General features: G+C 35.3%; 1 protein-coding gene and 2 long non-coding RNA genes across 32 annotated transcripts in view; all 3 read right to left on the bottom strand.

Moving 5' to 3' along the window:
• The window catches only part of LOC145331869 (MAP/microtubule affinity-regulating kinase 3-like), a 201,724-nt gene that overhangs the window by 129,448 nt on the left and 51,241 nt on the right, over window positions 1-21,035 (bottom strand). For 15 of the 29 annotated variants that reach the window (XR_013883929.1, XR_013883930.1, XR_013883925.1 and 12 more), the window contains exon 1: window positions 14,940-15,136. The exons of 1 other annotated variant lie outside the window; for it this stretch is intronic. The gene's annotated coding sequence lies outside the window, so the exon portion shown is untranslated. Of the gene's footprint in view, window positions 1-14,939; window positions 15,138-21,035 lie in introns of those variants that run through there. 13 more of the 29 variants (XR_013883936.1, XM_080176738.1, XM_080176743.1 and 10 more) reach the window with 5 other exon arrangements.
• Window positions 1,473-6,790, bottom strand: LOC145331872 (uncharacterized). 2 transcript variants are annotated; one of them, XR_013883939.1, is made up of 5 exons: window positions 6,702-6,790; window positions 5,855-5,941; window positions 4,046-4,102; window positions 3,310-3,375; window positions 1,473-2,404 (listed from the first exon to the last, which is right to left on the bottom strand). It is a non-coding gene; the product is annotated as an uncharacterized LOC145331872 (long non-coding RNA). The 2 variants fall into 2 exon arrangements; XR_013883938.1 differs by lacking the exon at window positions 1,473-2,404 and having other exon boundaries at window positions 3,131-3,375.
• LOC145331873 (uncharacterized) lies at window positions 8,336-10,705 on the bottom strand. The gene is made up of 3 exons (XR_013883940.1): window positions 9,965-10,705; window positions 9,313-9,408; window positions 8,336-8,431 (listed from the first exon to the last, which is right to left on the bottom strand). It is a non-coding gene; the product is annotated as an uncharacterized LOC145331873 (long non-coding RNA).

Below are 21,035 nucleotides of genomic sequence, written 5' to 3'. Positions count from 1 at the left end.
CTGGAAAGATAGTTAAATTTATATTCATAAAACCTGCTTTAGAAAATAATTTCAATATAAAATTTCAATACAAAATATAATTACTGGCTAAACTCTTTCAATAGACCTTTATATAATGCCATTCTATTTTCCATTAATTAGGAGTTTTAAAGAAAATTATTTAGTAAAGAGTTTTATAAATATCCTATTTAAAGAGTTAAGAACAATGAAGAATTTTTTTAAAAGAAAAATGTCATATGAAAAGATTCTGAATTGTTAATTACAAACTGGTTTTAAGCAATTCGGTTATAGAAATTGATATAGGGTGTACCTGGATATATTAAGAGGGGGGATAGGGGGGGGGGGGGGGGTTGGATTAGAGGTATATTAGCCAGCAGTGAGTATTACTTTATCCAAGTAATTATAAATCGATTGTCATAGGGCTTCACAAAAAAAAAACTTCCCACCCCCCAAAGAAAAGAAAAAATGTCTTATCGTTTATTACAGACATACCAGCAGATCAAACCAATCCCCAAATAGAAGTTGTACTATCTATGAATGTTGAAAATTTTAGGCGGGTAATTTAGTTTTTTAGAAAGTTGGTAAGGTGTGAGTTTGAATTTTCCATATTTCAGTTCTTGATTGATTGCGAACCAGGAATATATGGATTGGATGGTAAAATAAAGGATAAGTTTTCCCCAATTTTTAATAATGAAATTCTGCCTTGGTAGCAGATAATAAAAGAAGATTATTTTATTTTCATTTGTAAATTTAATGCAGGGGGGGGGGGGATGTCAAAACCTCACAGAATTTATTTCTCCAAATCAAGGTTTATATCCATATTGCAAAACTCTGTTCACGCCACTGCTGTCATTGACTGTTATTCCAATTCTGCATTTCCCCATTCTTGACATTAATATTCATTTTTCCACCCCCCCCCCCCCCCGATTCTATCCTCCTTATTAGCCATCCTTAAAAAATATCTGCCAACAAGTCAGGGATTAAGGAATTAATAAGCTTGCTAAAAAATAATTAAAGGTATAAAGTGACAAAGTTTGAACTGAAAGTTTTAACAGCACAATACTCTGTTGTCTACCAGAGGTTTTAGTTAACTTATCTACCCTTCCATGGTCCCTACATTGTAATGGAGAACCATGTCGGTCCAGTAGCTAGCGAGATACTTTGGTAAAGACGGCTAAAGACATCCTGTTACTTTTAAATAAAGATTTCCTTAACTCCAGTTTTCAAAATGTTGACAAAATTTTTAAAATCTATCCACCTATACCTTTATTTATGAAATAGCTATCTTCATATTTGTATACCAAAAGTTATTTAGAAACACCCAAAATGCTTTTTGGCAAATCATACTATTATAATTTTCTAGACATGATTGGTTTGTTTTGTTTACAAGAGGCATCTTCTTAATGATGTAAAACTTAATATTGCAATTTCTGAAGGGAGATTGGTTTTCTATGTTTAATAGTGTTGTGGTATTCACCATCCAAGTTTATGTATCCCCATCCCTGTCCACATTCCTATACTTCTCTGGCTGAGTCAGACCTCCACTTGTAACCGCCACTATACTCCATCCTGCTGTGTTGAGAGCTAGTTGATTGTTGCAGGCCAAAGAGTGAATACTTCTCTCCCGTCTGCATTCGGTTAGATACAAGCCTATAAGTCTAGGCTGGCGGTATCTATATTTCCCACGTGTTCAAGTACGTCGTTTCTTACCTAACTAAGAAACAGGACGTCCAAGCCTTTAATTGATATCATATTAAATATATCCTATAATAATAATCCCATTAATCTGCCTATTTCTAACCAGTTTTAATTGTTTAATAAATGTTGTATTTTTTAGAAATACCTTGTTATATTATTGATATTTAATTGTATCGAAGCTACTCTATACTCGTATTCCAGTCTGTCTGTACATCCCCTCATACGTCATTTTGGCGCAGTCTTGTCTACCACTCAATTTTTGAGGGGGGAAGGTATAGATAATTAGCGTACAGACAAAATTAAATTGTAAAGTAGCTTCGATTGCAAAGTGAAATTAATATTTTCCTGATAACTAAGTTTATTCACGGAAACAGTTTACAGTAACAATTTGTTACAGAATATTTCTAATAATTATTTCGTGGCAAACTGCCAAATAAAGATAAAAAGGAACCCGCCTTTTATTTTCACACTAGTATTTAATTTCACACATTTCCATATTTTCTCCTTAAAACAGGAAGAAAGGGATATTCCCAAGTTCTTAAAAAAGTTTCGTGGTAGACAAATCAGTGTTAACGAACACTACACTCCAGCACCATGACCGATAATGTCAAGAAAGGGGATAATGATAAAACCAAAAATCCGCCGCCTCCGCCGGCTCCGGCCGTCCCTGGTACCTCGCAGCAGCAGCAGGCTGACCCGCTTTCCCCTGAAAAAATCAAAGAACTCATATCGGAAGCGTTAAATGTTAAGTTAAACGAATACTCGTCACATTATAGAGATTTAATAAAACAAGAATCCGAGATTATGCAGCTCGAAATAGAAACAAAATGGGCAGGGTTTAAGGACACGGAATCACATCGCAGATTATTAGCCGACACCGACATCTTAGATCTAAAACGCAGAGTATCAAAACTCCCAGCGGACGGAAATCTTGGCCCATTGTTTGCGGAAAAAACGTTAAACGAAAGTCTTAACATGACTCATTTTAACACCATAGGTGATGATTCAATTAATGCCACTTTTTATGACCGGATATCGGTCCAGCAAAAGATAAACGTGGTTGAATGGGTCGCCAAGGATAGGATGACAGCCCCAGGTTGTATGGCCTATTCAATTGTAGGCTTTATAGGTCCGGCGGATAATGACAATTGGATGAATGTAAGAGAAACTTCTCTAACGGAATATGAAAAAACCTTATTAGAAAGGATTCCCTTTATCCCTGATAGGATTATGTCGTTAGAACCCCTCCGTAGACCTACAAGGTCTGCACCCAATGTAGCAACAAGACCCTCTACAAGAAATACGCCAAACACAGGCACAGCCGCAACAGCAACAACTAGCGCCGCCGACGATGACTTTATTAAAGAATGCTTTATTAAGGGACAAAAATGGGATTCCGATTTTGCGAGGGATGCCCCTAGGTGGAACGGTAGGGCCGACTTTGATAATTTCTTTTCTAATATGTGGAGGGTTGCAAAGACATACAGAATCTGTGACCCAATTCTTTTTAAGGATATTTTATACCAGCGAATTTATGACTCTAGAGGGGAACGATTAGGAGACTTAATTACGCCTGAAAGAAATCAGGCCTTATCTGCTTTAAGTTATTACCTGATGATTAGGAGGCTGGTCACTCCTTTCTCGGATCCAGAAGTAGCCTCGCAGTACTTCTACAACCTAAAACAGGAGACTAATCAACCCCTTGACACCTATTTTGAAAACAAACTTAGGGTGTTCAAACTCATGAATCCTGGCCTCATACCTAAAAAGAAGTGGAAAGAATTCTATCTTAATGTTAGCAAAAATCTGCTGTATACCAACCTTGCCATGGACATGGCCAATTACGTTGAGAGTATGCAATTTTTGGACGATTACAACGCTTACTTAAATAAACTTATTAACCTCGGACAAAGATACGTTAATTGGGATGGGTCTGGCCATATTAGCACGGAAAACCTTTCGGCTTGCTATTCTCAAGCCATGGAAATGTTCCTACCTAAAAATTCTGCGGAAACGAAAAAACAACCCATAATCAGCATTATCGAAGATAATATCCCCACTAACACGGCAATGTATAAGGAAAACTTAACCGAAGAACCTGACGAGGTTCCCTCTTGGGTAGATCATGAGGATGATCCTATTGCTTGGGATCAAATCGAGGGCGTTATAGGAGCCTTTAATGGGAGGAGTAAAAATATTAAATGCTGGCATTGTAATATCCCTGGCCATGTAGTGCAGAATTGCAACAAAAAGAAAGCTGGGGAGCCCCCAAATCCTGAGTCCCGCTTTGGTAAAACACGGAGTAAATTCACGCCTAGAAAAGCTCCAAGTAATAGTAATAAAATACCTGAGCAGTATGCGCGTAAAACTATCAACCAAATGGATCAGGAAGCCAGCGAGGAATCTGAAATAGATAAATATGTACAAGCGATTGTTAAAAATCACGTCCACTAGATGTAAAAGTGGATTTATGCGATATTAATTGTCCCTATCCCAGAAAATAAAAATTTGCTGAATGAATTTCATATTTTGATATGAAAGATAAACAAAATATCCCATGCCAAGCTAAGCTTGCAAATTCCTTAATATCAAATATCCCTTGCCAAGCAATGCTTTGGCGCGAAAAAATAAAACAAATTATTATTATTAAGTCTGACTAAGCAACACAAAATAAACTCCTCCCCCTCCTTTCCCTATCCAAATGTAGCTGATACAGGAAATTGGGGGAAATAGAGAAGTAACCTGAGGAGCATTTCACATGCACTTAATATTTCCATTTTTTAAAAATCTAATAGTCTTTATCAAGAAGCTAACAAGTGAATACCTATTTTTTTATTTAATAGTATTTATTTTTAATATCGCATGACCTATCTAAAATGTAAATATCGTATATTTTGAATGTATATATATTAGAATCTAAAACATTCTAGTTCAATTTTTAACCGCTAGGGGAACTTAAGCGAATTATCTGTATATAAACAATGATTCTTGAGTTGAATCCTCAGTATCAATTTTATCTGAGAGTTGCTCACTCTTAGCCTCTGATTTTTGTAGCTGAAATATCTCAGCAATTATGTATAATAACTTATTTATATGGATAAATATTATTGCATTTTGTACAGTGACAATAATAGAACTATATTTAATTTATTATGTATCCGAAAGATGTAGCCTAGAATGCTACCGCGGTCCGTATAAGTAAATAATAAAATTAAGAAGGGGGGGGGTCTACTGGAAAATCTGTATAAATACGAGCAAATTTCCAAATCTAATTCAGTTGTTCTTCAGTTCTTTGTTGTTATCATTTACTCTCTGATTTTTGAGCTGCAATCAAGCAGCATTTAAAAATTAAAAACTTTAATCACTTAAGATGTGATTAATAAAATCTTAAAACATTTTGATTAGATTATTTTCCGCTAGGATTACTAGCAGAATGAAATAAAGTTAGTTCTATTAGCTTCCGCTAGGATTACCAGCGGAATAAAAAGCCTATATAAAAGTGAATGCACATTATTAATCAAGGCCAGTTACTATCAAAGCAGTTACTACAAACCACATCCTATTTTTTTAAGCTGATTTCAGCATTAATTATACTCTAGTAAATATATAAACTTGTTCTACCCCATAGGTGGAAAAATTAAGTATAAATACTAACAATATCAGAATAATAAACCAGTCATCATTGACCCTCTTTATTATATTAGCCATATCTAATAATTTTTGAGCTATAATTTAGCGCTAACTTTATATTATTTGTATCGTGAATCAGATACTAACTAATGACACTATATTTTGTATAAATACAGATATAAGTCAAAAAATAAGTCAGTCTGTTTTTAATGTCTTGTTAGTTGCAAGCTGAACACTTATTTTTAAGCTACTTTGTAGCCCTTCAATCTTTCGAAAACTTTTTAGTTCAGTTTTATTCCGATAGGTTTCTATCATATATCCAAGTATATAAATAAGGACCCGTATTAAAGTTAAGTAGTTTCTTTAGAACTATCAACATTCTCATGCTTATTGAGAAATTTCTGGAGCTGAAAAGCGCTTGATAAAAAAATTAATGAAACCCAGAAAGCTATATAAAATTATTTTAACAATTAACCATATTGTTAAAACATTTCATTATTTAAAAAATTTCGACAGACAACTATACCTGGAACACAGGAAGTCTCTGTGTGAGGATTACCATCGTCTAACCGCTGAGGTGGGGATCTTGGAAAATATGCATCTTAGGCTTCGACTAAAAATATAATTTATTTTATAATGCCTATCTGTGCAAAACTAAAAGTTCTTAATCCCGTGGGGGGGGAATTCCTGCAACACGCTTTAGTGGATACAGGAAATAACTTTAGGTCCCTTATTTCTAAAGAAATCTTAGATGATAATAAAATCACATTCACCCCTGCCAATCTTAGCGCTCTGTCTGTAGATTTAAAACCAGTAAATATCATAGGACACGTGAGTTTAAAATTCAGCTTTGATGGGTCAGATAAAATATTCGAAGAAACGTTTTACATCCCTGAAACGACGTCTAAAATTATAAATCTAGGATATGAATTTCTCAAAGTTAATCGAATTAATTTGTTACTAGATAAGTTCTCCTTTGAGCTCCCCACTGGCGAGCAAATCCCCATAGAAAATTCAACAATTAATATAGTTGAAGAAAGTAAAAGCATACCCTTAATTCCTACAAATAATGTTCATACGGAACAAAACTCCCTTATCCCAGGAATAAATTGGAGTAACCAGGGGGGGACTGGGACATTAAAACAAAATAAAACATGCGTAAAATTAGCAAAGAAAACAACATTCTTGCCGGGGGGGAATACAACAATGATAACAATTCCTATTCATCAGAAAAATAGGAAGCTGTATATATCCCCAAATAATTCTAAAATGACAAGCCATAACGGCTTAATGCTTATGGAGGGTATTTATAATGTAAATGAGAAGGGAGAATGTTGGGTAAATTTTGTCAATTTAGCAGGAAAAAATATTACCTTATTGGATAACGTTAAAGTTGGATATTGCTTTGAATTCGAATCAGATTCCCCAAATTCCTGCAATAAAAGTATTAATCAAATAAATGAATTGTCAGGAACTACACTTCTTAAAAGAATTAAATTCATTAAAGAAAAATTAGACTTAGAAAATAGTGATCTTATCAAAAATAACCCAGGGATGAAGGAAAAGGTAGTAAAATTATGCCTTGATCATTTCGATATATTTTCGGTTGACGATGCCGATATCGGTAACTGCGATCTCTTACAGTATAAAATAGACTTGATCCCCGGGGCTAAACCTATTAAGGCTAGAAACATTCAATTAAACCCATTATACGAAGCCAAATTAAAAGAACAAATTGAAAATTGGCTAAGGGGGGGCGTCATTGAGGAGGGCTACAGCGAGTGGTCCTCCCCAATCTTTGCGGTAAAGAAAAAACCAACGGCTGGGGGGGAAGGCAAGCTTAGGTTCGTTATCGATTTTCGTGCGCTTAATAGTGTAACACGAAAAATTAATTGGCCCCTTCCCCTGATTTCTAGTAATTTAGAAAAATTAGGCACTGGCAATGTATTTACCACCCTCGACTTGACTAGCGCATTCCATGCGCTAGCCATTTCGGAGGAAAGTAAACACTTGACAGCGTTCACAGCCCTTAACAGGCAGTATCTTTTCAAGAAACTGCCGTTCGGACTGTGTAACGCGCCAAGTGTTTTCTGCCATTTGATGGACAGAGTCCTAACCCTTATCCCTGGCTTATACGAATTTATAATTTCTTACCTTGATGATCTTATTATTTTCTCAAAGAATGTTGAGGAACATCTGAAACATCTCAGAAAACTCTTCGGAGTCCTAAAAATAGCAAAACTTAAGTTAAATCTAGCCAAATGTAAATTCTTCACATCCGAATGTACATATTTAGGTCATATAGTCAGTTCCCAAGGACTTAAAATGAACCCCGCATATTTAGAACAAATTAAAAATTGGAGCAGGCCCAGGACAGGCAAGGAACTCCAGCGTTTCCTGGGCTTCTCCAATTATTATAGGGCCTATTTCCCATCCTATGCGAAAAATTCTTGTACCCTAGACGAACACAGAAACGATAAAGTTATCGAATGGACCAATTCCCTATCAAAAGATTGGGAAAACTTCATAAATATGTTCTCAAATTCTATAAGTAAAGGCTATCCCCAGTGGGATAATCCTAACCCCTTTATAGTAGACGTAGATTTTTCTACGAGTTATTTCGCTGGAATTCTCAGCCAAAACCAGGGGGGGGAAGAAAGAATTATTGGAATATGTTCCAAAAAATGTAACGGGGCAGAGAAAAATTATCCAAGTTATAAAGGCGAATTAGCATGTCTAGTATTTGTTCTTAAAACCTTTCTTCATTATTTAAGATTTAGAAACTTTATTGAGCGTACAGATTCGATTTCCTTAGTTCATTACAAAAAATGGCAAAAAGGAACAATAAATGGTGTAACTCTGAGATGGATTTTCTTTATCCAAAGTTTTGACTTTACAGTAATTCATCGGAAGGGTAGGGACCATTGCAATGCCGACAATCTATCTAGAGGGCAATTTTTATGCAAAGAACATAAGGAAACCGATTGTGAAAAATGTACTAGCTCATTTACCTTGGATCCTTATGAACAGGATTGCCCATACCAAGACCAGATTTTTGAGTTACATTCGGCTTCGGAAGTCGGTGTGCACAATGTTTGGCAATCTGAAACACAAAAAGATCAAGTATTATCTGAAATTCGTAGGTGGATATTCGAAAAAAAGAAGTTGTCGAGTTTTGAAAAAGCTGAACTAACCGGCCGGAAAGAGGTCCTTTTTAAATTAATGGAACATTTATACGTTATGGAAGGACTTCTAATATTTAGACAACCTCTTAGCAATGGAACATTCATTGAAAGACCCGTCGTACCCATTGGATTATATAATAAAGTTTTTGAATTGGCACATAATAATAGTATAGGTCACAAGGGGGTTAACGAAACAACACGCAAGATAAATGAAAGATTCTTCCTTATAGGAATTAATAAGTTTGTCGAATCACGCATCAAAAATTTTATTACCTGCCTAAGAAAAATAGGGCAGGTACCTAAACACAAACAACCTATCACCCATTCAGCCATTAGTCACGAGATTTTTGGCCAGGTATCAGTAGACCTTATCGGTCCTTTAACCCCTAACTATTTTCAAGGACAACATGTCCGTTACATATTTATCCTAGTTGACCTATTCTCTAGGTACATTATTGCTCACCCCATCAAGGACGCCACCGTGGAAAGCACGGTGAAGGTCATCCTTGAACAGGTGGTACCCACCTACGGCTTATTTCGGTCATTGAGGAGTGACAGGGGAACAAATTTTACTGGGGAAGTTTTCAAAAAAGTTATGGATGAACTAGGTATCGAAACTAAACTTATTCCCCCAAGAAACCCTAATAGTAACCCATGTGAAAGGCATAATCAAAGCATTTATGCAGGTCTAAGATCCGATGACCGATTCGAAAGTAAAGACTGGGCAAGAAAATTAGCTTTGACCACTTTTGTAATTAACTCTAGTACGTCTAGAAGAACGGGGTATACGCCATATTACCTTATGTTCGGCAGACAACCAACTCTCAATCTCGATTTCTTTTCTCCAATCTTGCAGAAAAGGCAGGACATTGACTGCAGGTCTTACTTAAACTACCTAAAAAATTTGGAAGAAATTATTGCACAGGTTTCCAAAAAATCTAAGATCTATTTAGAGTTTCAAAATAAATCTAGGAAGGCTTCATCTCCCCTTTTCGTTAACGACGTGGTCTTTGCATTTTTTAACCTAGTCAAGATAGGGGTCAGTAAAAAATTGCAATCTTTCTATGGGGGTCCTTTTATTGTAACAAAAAAATTCTCAGAGGCCCTTTTTGAACTCAGTCCCTTTGGATCAAATCCAATAAAAACTAACCAAGTTGTTAGTAGAGATAAAATACGAAAAATAGATTCTAAAATAGAATTATTGGGGGAAACACTTTCCTTTAACGTCTTTCCAATTGAGGAAATCGTCCCGTCTGAGGAAATAACCTTGACAATAGATAATACCGGGCAAACCGAAATAAACGATAATAAAGGTATGGAAAATGACGATTTTACCTACCTAGATAACGATGGTGACGATTTTATAGAAGGAAACCCTGAAACTAGTCAGGACTTACCCCAGGGGGAGGTGGATTGTGATGGGGGAGGGGATATAATGGAAAAAAACTCACCATTTGAGTCACAGCCCAAAGACCAAGAACCCCCTGGCGCAGATCGGTCATCCGGTCCTCACATCCACGTCGAAAATAGTTTCTTGGAAGAAACCGTCCCGTCCGAGGCTTCTTTCTTCGCACAAAGACCCAAACAATCCAGCCCTGAAAAGGTTATTAATGTTAACAAACAAAGCATAGTACCCAAGTATATATTAGAAGAAGAAAGAAAAACTAGGTCACAAGGGGGGGATAACCGCATACATGTCCAAATCGGACTGCATAATCCAATTAAAAGGAAGAAATAAAATGTATATAAAATGTATAATTATATAAAACCAAGGTGGCAAATGTATATAGCTTAATCTACGTATGTATAATAACGAAAATAAACAAAAAAAAAAAAAATATATGTTAAAACTAACTAATTAACATATTTCAGAGAAAAACGAGAAGCATAAAAATAAAATGCAGCATCATTTGGCAAAGGCACCAGGAGCTCGAGGTAAATTTATTTTGGGATTCTTGGGGCTTTTTATTATTTTGGCAAAATCAAATGCGTCCGAAATAATACAAATAGATGCGACTCAATGTGTAGCAAACGAAAATCCGCGTTTGAAAATCTCTGAATGCGCTGCGTTTCTTAATATTACCAATATTGAACAAAAACAATTTCACCTGCTGCAAAAGGTTGAAAGAAAAATTATACCTGGAATTCGTTGTCACCTCCGAACCAGTACTCATTACTGGTATTGTGGCAGATATAGCCACGTCCACCTCGCCGCTCCAGCGCTGGTGGAGATACCGAGCCTCGTATCTTATGAAGACTGTTACACCATGTCCAATACTAAAATATTTAACTTTGAAGGGAAATCGGTCTCAGTGTATGAACACCAGATGTCATACACGCATTTCATCGTAAACGGGACGCTTTCTTACCCCAACGACCTCCTTAACGGCATCGACCCCGCCTGCGAGGGACACGGCGTAGCCATTAACGGCATTTTTATCCCTGGGACATTTGAGGAAAAACAAATAGGGGTCCAGGCTGAGCCTGTTGAATTATTACAAACAAAAGCGGGCTGTTACCTGGGCAGTCACTGGGTGGGAAACAATTGTTTAGATCACAATCTGAGAATAGGCTACGATAGAATTATCTCAGATGATAAAACTGATAGCGCACAAAAATTCACTTCTCCTTGGCGAACAGTAGACATCTTTAATATTTCATTGTTTACATTTGAAGGAGAACAGGGTGCCCAAAAATATCTAGTGATCGATCCCCAAATTACGCTAGCGCTAGAACTTAAAGATAAGAAACATTTTGAAAATCTAATTCCCGAATTATTTTATTACAAAACTAATATTGATAACTTAATGGTATGGTTCACAAATTCTATAAAACCATATTTCCCACTCTTAAACGCTAAAGAAAAAGATGACATGTTACCACTAGAGATTTTCTATTCCTACCAACAATATAATAAATTAATTGTCCCCGAAACTCGCTGTTTACAGAACCATTTTCTGTCTAAAAGCAGTATTCAGACTCATCGTAAAAAACTAGTTAGGGCGCTCGGTGAGCTGGATTTAGTAATACAGTGCGATAATCTTAAAATCAATGTTTCTTTGGGAGAAAATTTACCCTGTTTTGTGGATCATTTCTCGGTTTCAATCAATAATAAGACTATGGGAATATCACCATTTTCACGCAGATTGGTTAACACCACCCATTTAACCCCGACTAAATGTTCCGAAAATCCAATTTTCTTACATTTGTACCAAGGAAAATTCCTTGGGAATCAAGGGCAGGGTATGCAAATACTAAATGTAAACCAATATCTTATGGATAAACCGATTAGCCTATTCCTATATCATTCTTGGCAAAGCCTAGAAAAAACTAATTTCTCAGAAAGTGCCGAGGAATTATACCTCAGCCAACTTGCCGCAGACTCCAATAATTTTGAAGTAAAAATAACTGACTCCTGGTTTATTCAAACGTATCATAAGGTGGTTGATTTTCTATCTAGTACTTGGTATCATATAGTGCTTGTAGTAGCAGCCATCTTTACAGGAATAGGGTCGTTATTATGCGCTGCTTTTATCATTTACATATTAGCCTGCACCAAAATTCACGCGTACAAAGAAGGAGGTACGAGTGAAACACACGAATTGCGGGATTTTACAAATAATGGGGAAAACTAATCCCCAAACACGGACGACCTGTATCAGACATATATACCTATAAGATTGTCGTCCCTAAAGGTCGTCTTTGTAAAAATATTTCCTTATTCGGTATAAGGAATTAATGACCCTTAATTTTAAGTTTATTATTTTTGTTTTAGGATATCCCAGGCGGAATTTTTCAAGGGGTTTTCACCACTCCCATGGGGCCGGTCACTCTTCATACCGTCGAGAATATGAAGAGGCACCCTTTTACAATGAAGAGGACTATTATTATGACAGCAATCATGGCTATCCCCAGGGCGGCCCTGAGGAAGCCTACTATGAACCTGACGAGAACAGGTATCAGCCGCGAGTAAAACCGCCGCGCAACCCTGAAAACCTCAGTGAACTTCAATGTGTCTCAAGATCGATCCACGTTTACCGCACCGCGAGAAAAGATGTTCCAAAGGAACTTCTTGACTTGCAAGAAAAATTGCGGCAGGCTAAAAATTTAGAGGCCAACGAATATTCCGATAAAGCCAGGCCTAGGGCCAGGCCTCTAATGGAACAAAATAGGGGAGGGGAACCGCAAAAAAATCGGGTGGAATCGCCGCCAAAACGTAGTGCCTCACCTGAATTGGAGGTAGTCGCCGTAAAATCTGCCCCAAAAGCGGTAGAAAAACGTCCGCCAACACCAACAGGCAGCGGCGGCCCAGTAGCCAAGAAGGCTAAGGTGGAAATTCAACCGCCTCCATTACCCCCTAAAAAGAAAGAGACATTAGCAGAAAGCAAAACTGAGCCTAAGGCTTTTTGGGTGACTGCTGAGGAATGGAAAAAAGTCCTATCCTCCACTGTAAAAGAAGCAATGGAGGAAGCTCTTCTCCCCTTCCAGAGAAGTCTGGAATCTAAAATTGCTAGCAATGCTTCATTTGTTGAGAAAGCATATATACAACATGGCAAGCGCCTTATTGAAATTTCCGCAGAATTACTGCGGAACCGCAAAACTTTGCGCGAAAAAATTCGCACTGTCTCTGAGGACTCGACCGTTGAGTTAAAATCACGAATGACCACGGTCATTGAGGCCACTAGTCGACTGTTGGACCAAAACTCTGACAGGGTAATTAAATATATTAATACTCGTTGTAATATTATGAATGTACCTGGGCAGAATGTGGCGACCATAGAGGCATCTCTTCCCGCTGGGGACGTACCCCGGCCAGATGATGATGGAGTTGAGCTGATTTCTCACTATGGCGGTTCTGAGTGCTCTGATGAGTACAGGCCCACCGATAGAGAAGGCAATCCAGAGGTCCTGGATCCTGCAGAGGAAAATAGTGACACAGAGCTCGATGCTCAAATCAGTGAGCTCTTTCCATCTGGAATTGATCTACCTGTGAATCCGCAGGCTGGCGCTGCCTCTGAAGATCCAGTAGCCACGGCTCCCTGTGAGGGCGTGTTAGCCCTCCAGAATGCTGTTGCTCCAGAGCCTCCAGCAGCTCCAGAAGATCCTACTTCCTCAGAACCCAATCCTGTTGATATCGTAGAGAGGGCTATGGCCGCAATCGAAGAACCTGCGAGTACAACATCAACCCGCAGAAGCAGGCGTGCAGGTCAACTGTGAGGGAATATTTCATATTCCCTCAGAGGGGGCAAGTGTGGTATTCACCATCCAAGTTTATGTATCCCCATCCCTGTCCACATTCCTATACTTCTCTGGCTGAGTCAGACCTCCACTTGTAACTGCCACTATACTCCATCCTGCTGTGTTGAGAGCTAGTTGATTGTTGCAGGCCAAAGAGTGAATACTTCTCTCCCGTCTGCATTCGGTTAGATACAAGCCTATAAGTCTAGGCTGGCGGTATCTATATTTCCCACGTGTTCAAGTACGTCGTTTCTTACCTAACTAAGAAACAGGACGTCCAAGCCTTTAATTGATATCATATTAAATATATCCTATAATAATAATCCCATTAATCTGCCTATTTCTAACCAGTTTTAATTGTTTAATAAATGTTGTATTTTTTAGAAATACCTTGTTATATTATTGATATTTAATTGTATCGAAGCTACTCTATACTCGTATTCCAGTCTGTCTGTACATCCCCTCATACGTCAGTGTTTTATAAGAGAAGCTACTCTATTACTAAGATATGTCAGTATTAATCATATTGTATCATATCATAGAAAGCTTCCCGTGGATATCAAAAAAAGAATAAACCATTTTTGTTAACCCTTAAAGGCCGCAGGCCCGGGCTAACTTGTACAATTTATCATTTTAATATCCGCGGAAAACTGTCTATAATGCGATACGATAAATAACTTTTACCACATTTGGATAATGAATATATCTAATGTGAAATGATGAATTTGAAATAAAAGATAAATAAATGGGAAGACGTATACCTAAATGAGTAATCATTTCACAGTCACACCTTTTTAAAATCAAAAGTACGTCCAGTAACATTCATAAAATGAATTAAACATAAAATTTTAACAGGACAATTTGTCTATTAGAAGCGAAACAACGTTAAACCTAGAATGAATTAAAGAAAGACAATAAACTGTAATACAGTAGTAATTATATATCGCATTGTACTATAAACAGCTTTTCGCAGATATAAAAATGTACATTTTTATATTCTCAGAACACTAATACGATACGATACATAATCTTTCAGTATTGCTTAGAACCGGTTCTAATCCAGCGGATATTAATCGGTTTCGAATCAATGCTTGAAAATAGTTAACAGTAGTTGAAAAATAGTTTCTGAATTTGTTGTAAAAAGTTATATTTTAGCGCGTTTTTCAGGTCATTACAATAATTTTTCCTCTCATGCTGTTCTACACTTGGACCAAGGGGAAGCTTCTCGTCGTTGCTGCAATAACAATAGACAACACTCCACAGACTGATCATTTCACTTTCACAACTCACAATACAATAACTCTAATCTCGTACATCTAGTGGCCTGCCTTGGAATTTCATAACGGTTTTAAGATTTTTCATTTTTGTTTGCTTCACTTTTGTTAAAATATTAACTTTTAAAATAAATCACTAACTTTAAAAATTCTGAAAAATAAAATAATTTAACTTTTTGATTTTTTGTGATTGGATATTTTTATGGTTTTGACACATTCTATTATAGAATTTTTAAAAATCGCTTTTTAGTTTTTGATATAATGTTTATATATTTTTTTAGATTTATGCTAAAAGAGTAATATGTCAAACACCCTCCCATTATAAATCCTATAATACATATATTATATATTAAAAGCCCCCCCCCCCCCTCCCTACCATCTTAAAAACAATTTAACTTTTAATATTTTAATGGGAATTGCTAATTTCTCAAAAAGAAACATTTATTTTATAACAAATATTACAAATACTGGTACATATCCCCCCCCCCATTATATCTTAAAAATTCATATGTATATCCAAAATAGTTTTTTTTTTATATTACATAGCTCCGCTTAATTAGATATTACCATCCTTGTTTCACACATGGCGACTATACTATAGTGTATATAAAAATGTCCAAATCCGATATAAAAATGATGGGTATCATTAAATAAATTTCAGCCTTTCCTTTGTCATAGTTAAACAAGAACACATTCGTACATAACAAAGTAGAATGATATAAAATGGTAGAAAAAGACATTTTAAGTATATAAAATGCAATTCAACACATTTTTAAACGACATTTTAAAGATTCAAAAATCTGTTTATGGTAGCATTAATATACTCCCCCCCCCCCCACAAGTTAAGAAAATATTTGTCTATTTGATAAACCATCATTAAGATACAAATATTAAATCAGAAAAGAAGTCTTTATATTTTACTAGCGGCTAAACCAATAGAGTCTAGTGGCTTTGTATTAGAAACGCTAAGAAAGGGCAGAAAATAGCATAAAACAATCCAAAATACAAAATAGCTGAAAAGTAACCTGGAGTCTATATAAAACTTCCATAAAATAAAGAACTCAATCGGTTGAGTAGTTATCAAAATCTTTAGCTAGAGACAAAAAATCTTACTACTAGACATTCAGAGCAAGAAAAGCAGTGAAACATAGAACACATATTGCATGTAAAAAAAAAGCTTGGTTGACAAATGTCTAAAATCCATGCTGAAAATTGGCGTGAGAAACCGCACAGAAAGCGTGCATCAGGAATGTGTCAACCCAAGAGAAAAAGCATTTTAGTTTTTAAAAGTTTTGACACAATATGCAGTTACAAGATACAGCTTATTATGCAGTAGAATTATTTACACAAAGAGAAAAGTAACATCAATAATGAATGGTGGAAAAGTCAGGGATCTAAAAGGATATTACAATGGCCGATAAATTGATGTAAAACCCCGATAATGGTACACAAAATTACCCCTTTACATGATTAAAATTAAGGGTTAAAACGTTTAAAAACACTTAACTTAATAAACCAACCAATCAAAATTCAATAGTGTCTCCAAAGTTGTTAAGCCAACGAATAAGAAAACGTTATTATAAAACTTTGAGGATAAATGTAATAAAGAGCCCATTGTTACTCTCTCTCTCTCTCAGTGGAAAAGTTGTAGACAAAGATTAAGTTCAATTCAAATAATAGAATAAAACCTGCCTTGGACAAATAATAAACTTCCATGCAATCTTACAGAAAGACATGCATCTTGTTTCTTTAGAATCTAGGATTTAAAGTAAAAGCTTTATTTTTAAAGCTATTTCATAAATTTAAATCTACAAAACAACATTTAAACCAAACTTTTCTTGAAAAACAATAAAAGCAAAACCTTTTAAAAACTAAAAAGTTCTCGGAAACGCAAAATGCAAAGGAAATCTTTTAAACAAATTATCAAATTCTCCTTTGTTTATATTTTCACATCAAAAAGTGCTTCCTTAAGCACAAAAATTGTATCCTTATATTTTTCGAACATTTTTTGTTTGTGAAATAAAATGTTAAACTTTCTTATTTTAGTAGCGAAGCTACTCTAAACGAAAAGCATATGTTAATTTAGGTAAGCTTCACATGGGTCCGTGCTGGTTTGCAGCAATTTTACTTTTAGATATAAGTCTTGAGATAGCTTTAAGCTATTTTTCTAGCTACCCATTCTGCTCCTTTTAATATAGGGCCCCTATATTGTAGGAGCGTAGCCGCTTGTTTAATGTATTGTTATTGTTTAAAAGCATTCGCTTCTATAGGACATAACAGACCCTGCTCAGGGGTAGCTATTGTAACAATCAATTCTACAAAAAATCACGAAACATTTTAAAGTATTTGGAAGTATATTTTGTTTTCTCATGTAAGTGAAGAGGGGTGGGTAAGAAGGGGAGGAAAAGGAGAAGGCTGTTGAGGGGAAATTTTCTTTTAGAATTGTTTTTCAGAATATCATTCCCTTGACCATGACCCTGCTAAAGGATATTGTAAATGTACTTTTTCTAAAGGTTCTCTTTCACAGTAAGTTATTTGGAAAAGCATGAAAATTCATTTATGCAAGTTTTAAAGAGAGAGAAAAAACAAGGACAAAAAAAGTAGCGACGTACCTAAACATAGCGTAAGAAGTTTTATTAGACATAGGAGTGTAAATCACACCCAAAGTTTAATGTCCACGTTATCTTATTTGTTAGATCAAAAACGATGGGAAGTTTTTAGAATATATTGATTGGTTGGTTTCAAGCTAGACGTGTTCAAACTTTATCACAAATAATTATACAAGGGATAGATTTGTTTATCATCATTGGGAATGTATATCACTTTATCTTCCATTGTCTAATTCCTTAAAATCTGTTTGTGTCGGATGAGGAGTTGCTTCGCAGAATTTATTTTCTTGAGAAAAATATTTTGTACATCTTCATTAATTTGAAATAGAAGGCGTCGGTGCAATAAATCAAACTTTATAACACCACTAATTAAAGTCTTTCGTAGAATGTCTCTAAAGTATTAGCAAACCTGCTTATATTATATTAGTTATTTATTGCATCGTATTATAGACATCTTTCTGTGTATATTAATATTCGTGAAAATTATCTGTAATACGATACTATACATGATTTTTCAGTATGGCTGAAACCGGTTCTAATCCAGCGGATATCAATCGGTTTCGAAGCCATACTGAAGTACAAAAACGGAGATTTCTATTTGTTTTTTTCCTGCTACAAAAGGCAAAACTTGACTAAATATTAACATGGGAAAATTTTTATCTTTCATTGTGGACGTGGATAATTAAGAAATCTTTTCGGCAGTAAGCAATCTAGTTATTATAATCTATTATCAAGTTAGAAAGTAAATAGTGGTTTTTCTTGAAATAAACTACATTATTAATTTTAATCTAAGTTATAATTACGTTTGAACGTCTTAAATTAATGTTTTTGATAGCTATTACTTATATACGACAAACATTAACGTTGTTAGAAGAAAAAGATACTTTTGTCAGCTTTTAAAAAATGAATTAATCCTTATTATAAAGTAACAGGATGTGTGTTTGTCTGTGTGTCTGTCTGTACCGAAGGATCTCGCTAACCGAGGAACCGACCGGGTTCTCCTTAACAGGGTAGCTTCTCATAGGTCCCGGGAAGGTTTAAAACCATTTTGGGGGAGGGTACCAAAACCCTCCCAAGAGAAATCACAAAAAATAGAATTTTTTGCACAGGAGACTTGAACGCAACATAGCAAGGTAACGTATTATTTTTAAAAACACCTTTAGTGCCACTAGAGGCCTCAAGGGGCGTAGCAGCTAGTAAAATATAAAATAGTAAGGAAATGCCAGCATATGTGATTTAAACAAGCAGCACCCCCCACCCCAATGTAAAATTAGTTAACCTTCCCCCTAAACCCCCATCCGAAGATAATTTGCCAGGCCCAGGCTAAATATTGCGATTTGCAAAAATTTTGGCAACAATATTTGGATTGCAAAACCTATTTTCTATATTTCTACTTTTTTAAATTTAGAAAAGCTACTTTTATATGCCAAAATAAATTTAAGTTTGAGCAAAAAAAAATGCATCAAAAATCTTCATGTTATAAGTAAAATACCAAGAATAGGTTTAAGATTTTCACACAAACTTGAACATTTTTACTTTTTAAAAATATTTAAGTACATCTGTTAAAATCAAATCTAGGCGACCCAGCTCTGATGAAAAAGGAAACAATTGTCAGTAAAATAGATGAGTACATAGGGTAAAGGAGATCTAATAAATTTATGGACCAAACATTTTGATACACTAGAACAAGGCAGATACAGATATCATAATATGGAGTTTGAGATTTTGAGGTTGTCATAGAAAGGTTATTAAGTTAATTTTTTAGGAAGGGGGTGGTGGGGGAAATTTATTTTTATATAAAATTAGAAAAGCAATTTGAAACATTTTCTTAAGTGTGAAATTCTGCCATGCAATGAGAGAAGATTAAACTATCAAAATGTTACATCCAATAGTTATTAGTTGCTTTATGTTGAAAATTTAAGATTTGGAAGGGATAATTTAGCTGTTGTTGATTTGTTACAACTTCACAACACAACAGCAACTTCCATAACACAAAACAACAACAATCATAAATATAGGAGGAGGCAACTTATCCGCAAATCAAATAAAAATCTATAATTCAATATAAGAGAATAATCATATTGAGAAAATTACAGGGAAGGAAAGGGACATTGAGTTGTTTATTACACTAGTTCCTAAAACTTTAAACAGCGTTTTCTTTTTCGTTTCAACTACTAATTCTAATGTGTTCATTGTGTGCATAATCATTGGTGATGTACATCAATTTACCGGCCACTGTCTTATCCCTTCAGATCCCTGAAAAATAATACATTTTGTTTTTAAAATGTCCTTACAAGAATCTCCATTCCGTTGCATTGCTAGAAAAAATTTTCCAGGCAAGCCTTGTACTTTTTTGCCAGTCGTTTTGTCTACCCCATTATCACTGAACGTATTGCACTTATCATAGAACAAGGAAGGGAGTGTCCGGTCGTCATTTTTTGTAGCGAAGCTACAATACGATTCATCCTTGAAGAAGTTTTTTTTGAATAAGCAATTATACCTATCACAGCTGATCAATTATGATCCATAAGAATCTTGTTTTCTAAATAAAAGGGGGATGTAGGTTGTGCTAAAATTCCGTGAAGGTGTGAATTTTAAGAATTTGAAATAGAAGTAGAACTCTAAATTTTGTATGGCAGTTGCTCTAATATAGTACATATCCACGTTATACTCCATTAAAGCAACTGCCATGTCAAAATTTTGAGTTCTACTTCTATTTTAGATTCTTAAAACTCACGCATTCACGGAATTTTAGCACAACCTACCTCCCCCTTTTTTAGAGAAGAGCAGATTTAAACAAAATAATATATACGTAAATTTGCATAAATCCTTTATATAGAAAGTTTTTTTATAATATTAAAATAAAGAAAAAAAAGTACTTAAAAATCAGTTTAAGCTCGATTTTTCACGTATTTATGCATTATATTTTAAATATCAATATCTTTAGAAGTACCTAGCTAAAAAGGTTCAAAATAGTTAAAAAAAAAAAAAGATTAAATGTAAACTACTCTCTTCTGTATTCCGCTAGAGGCCTCTAGGGGAACGTACGATGTTTTCTGTTCAATTTATGTTAAGATCAGCTGTTTGCCAAAAAAAATATTTTTTTTTCACCTCTAGATGAGGTTAGTTTTTAGGCGATTTATCTTAGGAGTGTGCTGGTTCCCTCCCCCAAAATAGCTATAAACCTTCCAAGGACCAGTGAGAAGCTACATTGTGAAGGAGAACCATATCGGTTCAGCGGTTAGCGAGATCCTTCGGTACATACAGACAGAGATCCTGTTACTTTATTATAAGGGTATTTTTCATATTAAGAAATCTATCTTGTTGCAAAAGGTTTTTTTTAATCCTATAAAAGGAATCTTAAAATTTTTATAGCAAAGCTTCTCTTTATGTGTTATGCA

The sequence above is a fragment of the Acartia tonsa genome, chromosome 11 (assembly GCF_053477335.1).
Source record: "Acartia tonsa isolate MP-2025a chromosome 11, ASM5347733v1, whole genome shotgun sequence".
Classification (NCBI taxonomy): Eukaryota; Metazoa; Arthropoda; class Copepoda; order Calanoida; family Acartiidae; genus Acartia; species Acartia tonsa.
This window is presented reverse-complemented; position numbering and strand designations above follow the sequence as displayed.